This window comes from Gossypium hirsutum, chromosome A13, assembly GCF_007990345.1.
Source record: "Gossypium hirsutum isolate 1008001.06 chromosome A13, Gossypium_hirsutum_v2.1, whole genome shotgun sequence".
NCBI classification, from domain to species: domain Eukaryota; kingdom Viridiplantae; phylum Streptophyta; class Magnoliopsida; order Malvales; family Malvaceae; genus Gossypium; species Gossypium hirsutum.
In genome coordinates, this window is record NC_053436.1 from 17385249 (window position 1) to 17394410 (window position 9162).

Sequence of the window (9162 nt, forward strand, 5' to 3'; positions counted from 1 at the left end):
AGTTTTTAAATTTTCATATTTTCCCTAAAATTTCTATATGTTTCTAATTTAGTCCTTATTTTTTTCTAATGTGTTTTTAGGGCCACGAGGGCTCGTATAAGGGACAATATGTATGCTATTAATTGGTTTTGCTGTGATTGATGATATGAATTAAATGTTTTAAAATTTTTGATAGTTTTGAAATGTAAACTTCGGTAATGCTCTGTAATCCTATTTCGACGTATGGATCCGAGTTAAGGGTGTTACACCAGAGTAAAAGTTGAAGGGCACTATGTCCTTTCCAAGGGAAAAGGCCTATCATTGGTGGCAGCATATGGTAGGGGGTACGTAGGCTGAACGTATAACCTCAAAATACATCCAAGAGGTCTTTCCAAAGAAATATATAGGCATTAAGTATGTGGAGGCCCAAAAAATTGAGTTTATCGAGCTAAAAAAATAGATAAAAACGTCTCAAAATATGAGGTTGAATTTACGAAGCTTAGTCGTTATGCCCAAAGAGTGGCTACCATGGAACAAGATAAGTGTGTGAGGTTCAAAAATGGGTTGTGATTCAACCTCAGAATACAGGTTGCTCCTGTAACAGCCCGGTTTAGACCCTAGTTGGAATAGTAGTTTTAGGACCACAAATCTGAGTTAGAAAAACATTTTAATATTATTTTTTGTGTTTACAACATGATATGTGATGTGTGTGAAAATTTCGTGAGAAAATTTTATCGTTTGTGTGCTCGATTTTATAAAAAGAACTTAATCGCGTAAAATGTAAATGTGGCTAGCTATATGTTAAGAGTGCCTATTTGTTATGGTTTATTAAACCAAAGGTCCTTATGATGTTATTATGCCATTGATAAGATTAGTGGACATTAATGGCCTTATATTAGATGAATTAAATGTTTTATGATTAAGGTTATAATGGTAAATTGATAATAAGGTTATTATTAATAAAACAAAGCATAAAATTTTGGCATTCATCTTTTCTTTGGCCGAATATTAAAAGAAGAAGAACACACTTAGGGTTTGAATTTTCGACAACCCTAATTCTTGATTAAGATAAAGAAAGAAATAGTTCGAATTTAAATAAAAAAATCGAAGGTTATCAAGTAATCGATCCGATTCGTCCATTCTGAGTACGAGGTAAGTTCATACATGATAAATGTTGTTCCAACTATACCCTCTACCACGAATTGATGATTTTTTTGATCAATTGAAAGGAGCTACAGTGTTTTCAAAGATAGATTTGAGATCAGGTTATTACCAGTTGTGAGTTAAAGATTCTGATGCGCCAAAGACTGCATTTAAAACGAGGTATGGTCATTATGAGTTTTTAGTTATGCCTTTTGGATTAACGAATGCACCTGCTATCTTTATAGACTTGATGAATCAAATTTTCATACCATATCTAGATCAGTTTGTGGTGGTGTTCATACATGATACTTTGATATATTCGAGAGATGAAAATGAGCATGTTGAACATTTAAGAATTGTATTGCAAACTCTGCGTGATAAGCAGTTATATGCAAAGTTCAACAAATTTGAATTTTGGTTGCGCAAAGTTGGTTTTCTGGGGCATATTGTTTCAGCATCAGGTATTCGAGTCGATCCGAGTAAGATTTCTGCAATAATGGATCGGAAGCCTCCGAGAAATGTATCTGAAGTTCGCAGTTTTCTGGGTCTAGCTGGTTATATAGACGATTCGTGAAAAGACTTTTCAATGATTGCGACTCCATTGACGAAACTACTACAGAAAGATGTTAAGTTCGAGTGGTCAGAAAAGTGCCAGAAAAGTTTTGATCAGTTAAAGCTCTATTGACAGAAGCTTCAGTGTTAATTCAACCAGAATCGAGTAAAGAATTCGTAATTTATATTGATGCATCGTTGAATGGTCTAGGAAGCACGAAAATGTATAATGACTTGAAACAACTTTATTGGTGGCACATTATGAAACAGGATATCTCAGAGTTCGTTTCTAAATGTTTGATTTTTTAGCAAGTAAAAGCTGAGCATTAGGTTCCAGCTGGGTTATTACAATCGATTATGACTCCTGAGTGGAAGTGGGTTAGAGTGACTATGGATTTTGTGTCGAGATTGCCCCCATCTCCTAGTAAGAAAGATACAATCTAGTTCGGTGTTGATCGATTAAAAAAATCAGCTCATTTCATTCTGGTACGCACGGATTATTCACTTTATAAGTTTGCTGAGTTGTACTTCTCTCAAGTTGTGAAATTACACGGAGTACCTATTTCTATGGAAGAAATTGCATGATGCACTGGGTACAAGGCTACACTTTAGTACTGCTTTTCATCTGCAAATAGATGGTCAATATGAGAGGATTATTTAGATACTCAAGGATATGTTGAGATGTTGCATTCTTGAGTTTGAAGGTACATGGAAATGATACCTGCCATTGATTGAATTTGTGCACAAAAATAGTTTTCAATGGAGTATAAAAATGGAACCTTACGAAGCTTTGTACGATCCCAAATGCCAAGCACCTTTGTATTGGACTGAGCTCAGTGAGAATAAGATTCACGGGGTCAATTTGATCAAAGAAACTGAACAGAAAGTGAAAGTGATTCGTGATAGTCTGAAAGTAGCGTCTGATCGTCAGAAATCATATGCAGACTTGAAATAGAAAGATATTGAGTTTCAGATTGGAGACAAAGTATTTTTTAAAGTATTACCATGTAAGAAAATACTCTGATTCGGTCGTAAAGGCAAATTGAGTCCTAGATTTATTGGGTTGTATGAGATTATTGAGCGTATCAGGCCGGCTGCTTACAGATTGTTGTTGCCATCTGAGTTAGAAAAGATTCATAATGTATTTCATGTATCTATGCTTCGACATTATCGATCTGATTCTCCTCATGTAATCTCTCCGTTTGAGATTGAAATTAAGCCCGATATTACATATCAAGAAGAACCAATCCAGATTTTAGATTACGAGGTTAAAGAATTGAGAAAAAAAATATCTTTAGTGAAAGTTTTATGGCATTGGCACGGGATTGAAGAAGCTACATGGGAGCCTGAGGATGTTATGGGAGAATGTTACCCAAACCTATTCGCTGGTAAGATTTTCGGGGACAAAAATCCCTAAGAGGGAGAGTTGTAACAACCCGATTTAGACCCTAGTCAAAACAGTAGTTTCAGGACCATAAATCTGAGTCAAAAAAATATTTTAATATTATTTTCTATGTTTACAGCATGATATGTGATGTGTGTAAAAATTTTATCGTTTGTGTGCTCGATTTTATAAAAAGGACTTAATCGCGTAAAATGTAAAAGTGGCTAGCTATATGTTAAGAGTGCCTATTTGTTATGGTTTATTAAACCAAAGGTCCTTATGATGTTATTATGCCATTGATAAGATTAATGGACATTAATGGCCTTATATTAGATGAATTAAATGTTTTATGATTAAGGTTATAATGGTAAATTGATAATAAGGTTATTATTAGTAAAACAAAGCATAAAAATTTGGCATTCATCTTTTCTTTGGCCAAATATTAGAAGAAGAAGAACACATTTAGGGCTTGAATTTTTGGAAACTCTAATCCTTGATTAAGATCAAGAAAGAAAGAATTCGAATTGAGATCAAGGAAAATCGAAGGCTATCAAGTAATCGATCCGATTCGTCCATTCTGAGTATGAGGTAAGTTCATACATGATAAATGTTGTTACAACTATGTTTTTAATGTTTTAATAATGTATAAATTGTATATATGTGACTACGATCGCATACAACAATAAATCGAATATGGTGGCACTTAGTGTGCATTTCAAAATAGCTTCGGCTATATATATAACACTTAGTGTGCGAATTGGAATAGCTTCGACTATATGAGGCACTAAGTGTGCGATACCGAGATAGCTTTGGTTTAAATGTCATGGCACTAAGTGTGTGAAATTGTTATAGCTTCAGCTAATCACTGATGCACTAGGTGTGTGAGTTCTTGGAGTATTGAAAGATTTTCAAATGAATCAATACGTTAAACAAAGAGGTGATAATGAAATAATTAAATACGAGAAAGTACAGGTATGTACGATACTTATGTGGTAGTTGATACTATGTGTATAAAGCTTGATGAAATGGCATATACATGATAAATGGTTATGGATTAGAATTGAATGATGATATGAGAACTACAAAGTATCTATTAGTTGATGATTTAGATAATATGAACTGTTGAGTAAATTTGGTACAAACTTACTAAGCTACGAAGCTTACTGTGTGTTATTTGTCTATGTTTTATAAATCATGAAAGCTAGCTTGGATTCGGGGATCGTCAGGAAACGTCATCACACTATCGATCATCTTGTTGGTACTTTTGAAGCTTGTATATATGGTATATGGCATGTATAGGCTAGTGATATTTTAGTATGTTTTGAGTCTTGATATTAACCATGAGATTTGGCTTGTAAATGTGGTATGTATAACCATCTAAGTTGGCTTGAATTATGTGTTTCGTAAGTGTTATATGTGATGTATATAATATTTTATGAATTGGTTTGGTTTGAGATGATGATATAATAAGTTTTTTTATATGAAATAAATGATATTATGATGAATTTGTGAATAGGGAATATATGCAAATTGTGATGATTTGGTATAATTTGAATATGGAATTGATTAGTTAAAATGGTTGAATTATATGGTATGTTATGTGTATATTTTGATGGGTTTTGGTTGCTTATAAATGACTTGAAATGGTACCAAATAGGGTGATTTGTATGCATGACTGCAGGGTGGCAAATTGGCTTTCCAAATGGCCTATTTTTGTCCATACGGGCAAAGACACGGGCGTGTGTCTCGGCCGTGTGCGACACACGGCTATGTTACATAGACATGTGTCCCCTAGGTAGCTAATAAACCATATTTTATACATATTACGATCCCATGCTTAACATATTTTTTGGATGAATTATCCTTAGATTTGGTGAATTCGATGCTCCTAATCCTTTAATTTCATATTTTATACTTAGGAGAGCATAGGAGGGCAAAAAAGAGCGAGAAACGGACCGAAAAAGGAGAAAATGGACCTATATGGGAAATCAACACGGCCTGGACTTCCTCACACAGGTAAGCCACACGGTCGTGTCCATTTGGCAGGATCAAAGCACGACTTACACGAGTAGACTACATGCCCGTGCCTATTTAACAACCTTGACCACGGTCTGGAGCAATCGCACACGGGCGTGACACACGGGCGTGTCCCTATTGTATAGTCCTATTCGGAAAAAGCCACTTTTGAGGGCTCTTAGGCATTCTAAAGCCTATTTAAATACCTGAGGAGGCACTTAGGAGGACACACGGAGTAGGAAGCAAGGAATTACTAAAAGAAAGTCAATTGATCCATCTCAGAAGCCGTATTATTCATCAAGACTGAAGACCTTCCTTCAATTTCCATTCAGGAGTTTTGGGTTTTCTTTATGTTTTGTATTCATTATTCTTCTGAGATGTTTTCTTTTATAATTATGAACTAAACCCCCTAAATACCTAAGGGGAATGAAACCTAAGACAGATCTTGTTATTATTATCTGAATTATATGATACATATTTGACTTGTTCTTAATTATGTGTTCTTAATTCTTGTCTTAATATTCCAGGAATATTGATTCGAGTTAATATGCTTATTCAGAGGAGAAAAAGTCCCTGTCTAAGAGTAAATTTTTCATAATTAAACGGAGTTGATTGCACGCCTAGAGATAGGATGACAAGATTTTGCCGGATTAAGGTGAAACCTAATAAGAGGATCCATAGATCGAGTTAATGCAACACTAGGGCATTAATTAGAAAGAGATTTCAATTAATCAACTTAGGGTTAGACGTTATTATTCTCGAGAGAGATAATAATATAACTTAGGGATTTTTATGGATCAAGTCAAATGAATAAATGTCTGATTTAGAGTCAAATAACAAGTGAAGTATAGGTGGATTTTTCCATGGGTATTGTTTTAATCAATCGAATTTTCTAAAAGTATTTTCCCCAACTTTCTTTCTCTGCACCCTTAGTTTAGTTAATTAGTTTTGATAAACAAATCCCTTAATTTTTAGGATAGATAATAAAAAGAAAGTAATTACTAGTACTCTTGGTTCCTTTGGGTTCGGCAATCCGGTCTTGCTAAAGCTATAGTACTGTTTGATAGGTACACTTGCCTTCATTGTGATAATAGTTGGTTTCAAGAACAATTATTTATAAATTATTTAAAATTTATTGCAAATATCACGAATCAAGTTTTTGGCGCTATTTTCGGGGAACTAAGATACTAGGAACACTCGATTTTTATTGCTTTAGCCATTTTACTTTATTTGCAATTTAAATTTTTATTTTATTTTCTAATTTTTTTTTATTCACTCCTAGAAGGTTTTTATAGTGTATGACTAGAAGAAACCCGTCGAGACCATTACTTTTTGATAGTGAGATCGATCGCACAGTTCACAGAAACCGAAGAGAAATAAGGCAAAGCTTAAGATACACAGAGGAAGAGCAAGAGGACGATACTTCAACCACAACCAAGGAGATGGCTAAAAACCAAGAAAATCCACTACCTCCTGTGATTGCCGCTGATCCAGTAGATCAGAATCTTGCTCCGCGCACTATGTATGATTATGCTAAACCTACTTTAAGAGGAACTGAGTCAAGTATAGTTAGGCTTTCTGTTGCTGCAAATAACTTTGAACTGAAACCTAACACAATTTAAATGATATAGCAATTTGTTCAGTTTGATGGTTTGATCCAAACAACCATTTGGCAAATTTTCTAGAGTTTTGCGACACATTTAAAATCAATGGCATTTCTGATGATGCCATTCGCCTTCGGTTATTCCCTTTTTCATTGAGGAACAAAGCTAAACAGTGGTTGAACTCGTTACCACGAGGGTCAATCACTACTTGGGAACAAATGACCAAAAATTTTTTATTAAAATATTTTTCGCTGGCTAAAACAACAAAATTACGTAATGATATCTCTTCTTTTGTGCAGATGGATTTAGAAACACTCTATGATGCATGGGAAAGATACAAGGACCTTTTAAGAAGATGCCCTCACCATGGGTTACCACTCTGGCTACAGGTTCAAACGTTTCACAATGGCATGAATCCTTCGACTAGACAGATGATTGACGCAGCTACTGGATGAACTATAAAAAATAAGACACTTGAGGAGGCTTATGAATTTATAGAAGAGATGTCATGAATAATTATCAGTGGCAAGTCATGAGGATAAAGCCGACGAAAGCAACCGGCGTTTTTAACGTTGATTCGGTCACCATGCTCTCTAATCAGGTAGAACTTTTGAATAGAAAAATTGACGGTTTTCTTGGTTCTTCACAGGTTCACCCAGTAATGCAATGCAATGCAAGTGGATGAGAATTGAGCAATTCAGAATACCCACCCTATGGCCACAACATGGAAAACGAGAAATTAAATTATATGGGTAATAATCCTTGACCTCAAAATAATCCTTATAGTAACACTTACAATGCAGGATGGAGGAACCACCCAAATTTATCATGGGGAGGCCAAGGGAATCAGAGACCACCTGTAACACCCTTCACCCGTATCCTACGTCGAGATAAGGTTCGAGGCATTACCGGGGCTTTACACTTGTAACACACTAATTTGGGTCGCAAATTTTCACTCAATTTAAAATCTTTCAACCATGAATATCTCGTCCCTTATATAGGCATTCGAGGCCTATAACATACCTATAGGCAGTGCGGGACAAATTCAGGCACATTCGATAGACCTTGGGCTCCTTAGGAAATTTTTCTTTATCATAAAGTGTCACACGCCCGTGTAGATGGGCCATGTGGATTCACACGCCCATGTCGCTTGGGGTACACCCATGCCCTTTAGTCGTAGGAAACACTGACTTATCAACACGGTCATGGCACACACCCGTGCTGCCTACACGTGGACGACACTGACTTATCAACACGGTCACGGCACACACCCGTGCTACTTGCCCATGGACGACACTGTCTTTTTAACACGACCATGGCGCACACCCGTGTAGCCTACCCATGTACAACTTTGAGTTAAAATTTTAAGTGCAGGGGACACACGACCATAGCACACGCCCATGGGAGAGAGTCGTGTATCACACACATCCTAGACACACACCCGTGAGTCTAACCATGTGGGCTCTAATAGGCTATTTTTCTAGCCTTTAGTCACCCCTTTCTACTACTTGTGCTTAAGGTTACCAAATTCAAAGTAAAACACCCTTATACACTTGTAAATAATCTTGATTAAACTAGATGTATGGAAACCTCATATCATTGGTTTCATACATGATAGGTTATTTCCTAGTTAGTGTTTATGGGTTCCCATGTCTTTTTAATTCATCCGAAATTGGCTCGTTCATGTGACTCATTGCCAATTGGTAACGACCCATCAATTATAAATAAAACCATGCATAAATTCATAGGTCATAGTCTACTTCAATTAAGCCAATTTTCGTGGCCATATACAAAGAGGTAAACATATTTTTACATGCCTTCATTTGGCAAATCAAATGACACATATAACAAAATACTCAAAAATACTATACATGCCATTAAACAAAACAAACAAAATCTTTATACCAAAGCTTGTCTAGTTGATAGTGTTTTGACTCTCCAATCATCTTCCAATCCTTTTGAGTCCTCGAGCTCTGTGAGACAGGGTAAAAGAGAGGGGTAAGCATTTACATGCTTAGTAAGCTCGAATAACCGGAAAGTAAACTTACTGAGTAATTAGCATACATCCATATTTAAATCATGAAATCATCAATTATGAAACGATTCCCTATCACATGCACCCAATCAATGAGTTAGTTACATAACAAAGCATCATATAATTTATGTAGATGAGCTCATCATTCATCATCTTATTGACATACATCATATTAATCCTGTTGAGTTTCTAGGAAATCTCGATGGAATACCCATTATCCGTCAATTCTTACGAATGATCATTTCACATATATGCACTCCTGCGAACCTCACATCTCATGGCAGGATTACCAGTCCAGGCTAAATCCCCCATATCATGAACTCATAAGATGATGTCGGGATTACCAGTCCAAGCTAAATCCCTTATAGCAACAAACACCCTTAATGAGCTCAGATCTGAATTACCAGTCCGGGCTAAATTCAGACCCTAATCGGATTACCCGTCCAGGC

At 35.8% G+C, this 9162-nt stretch overlaps 1 non-coding gene across 1 annotated transcript; it reads right to left on the minus strand.

Moving 5' to 3' along the window:
* Nucleotides 1–6943: 6943 nt before the first annotated feature.
* Nucleotides 6944–7051, minus strand: LOC121213096 (small nucleolar RNA R71). Its single transcript, XR_005908464.1, has one exon. It is a non-coding gene; the product is annotated as a small nucleolar RNA R71 (small nucleolar RNA).
* Nucleotides 7052–9162: the final 2111 nt, after the last annotated feature.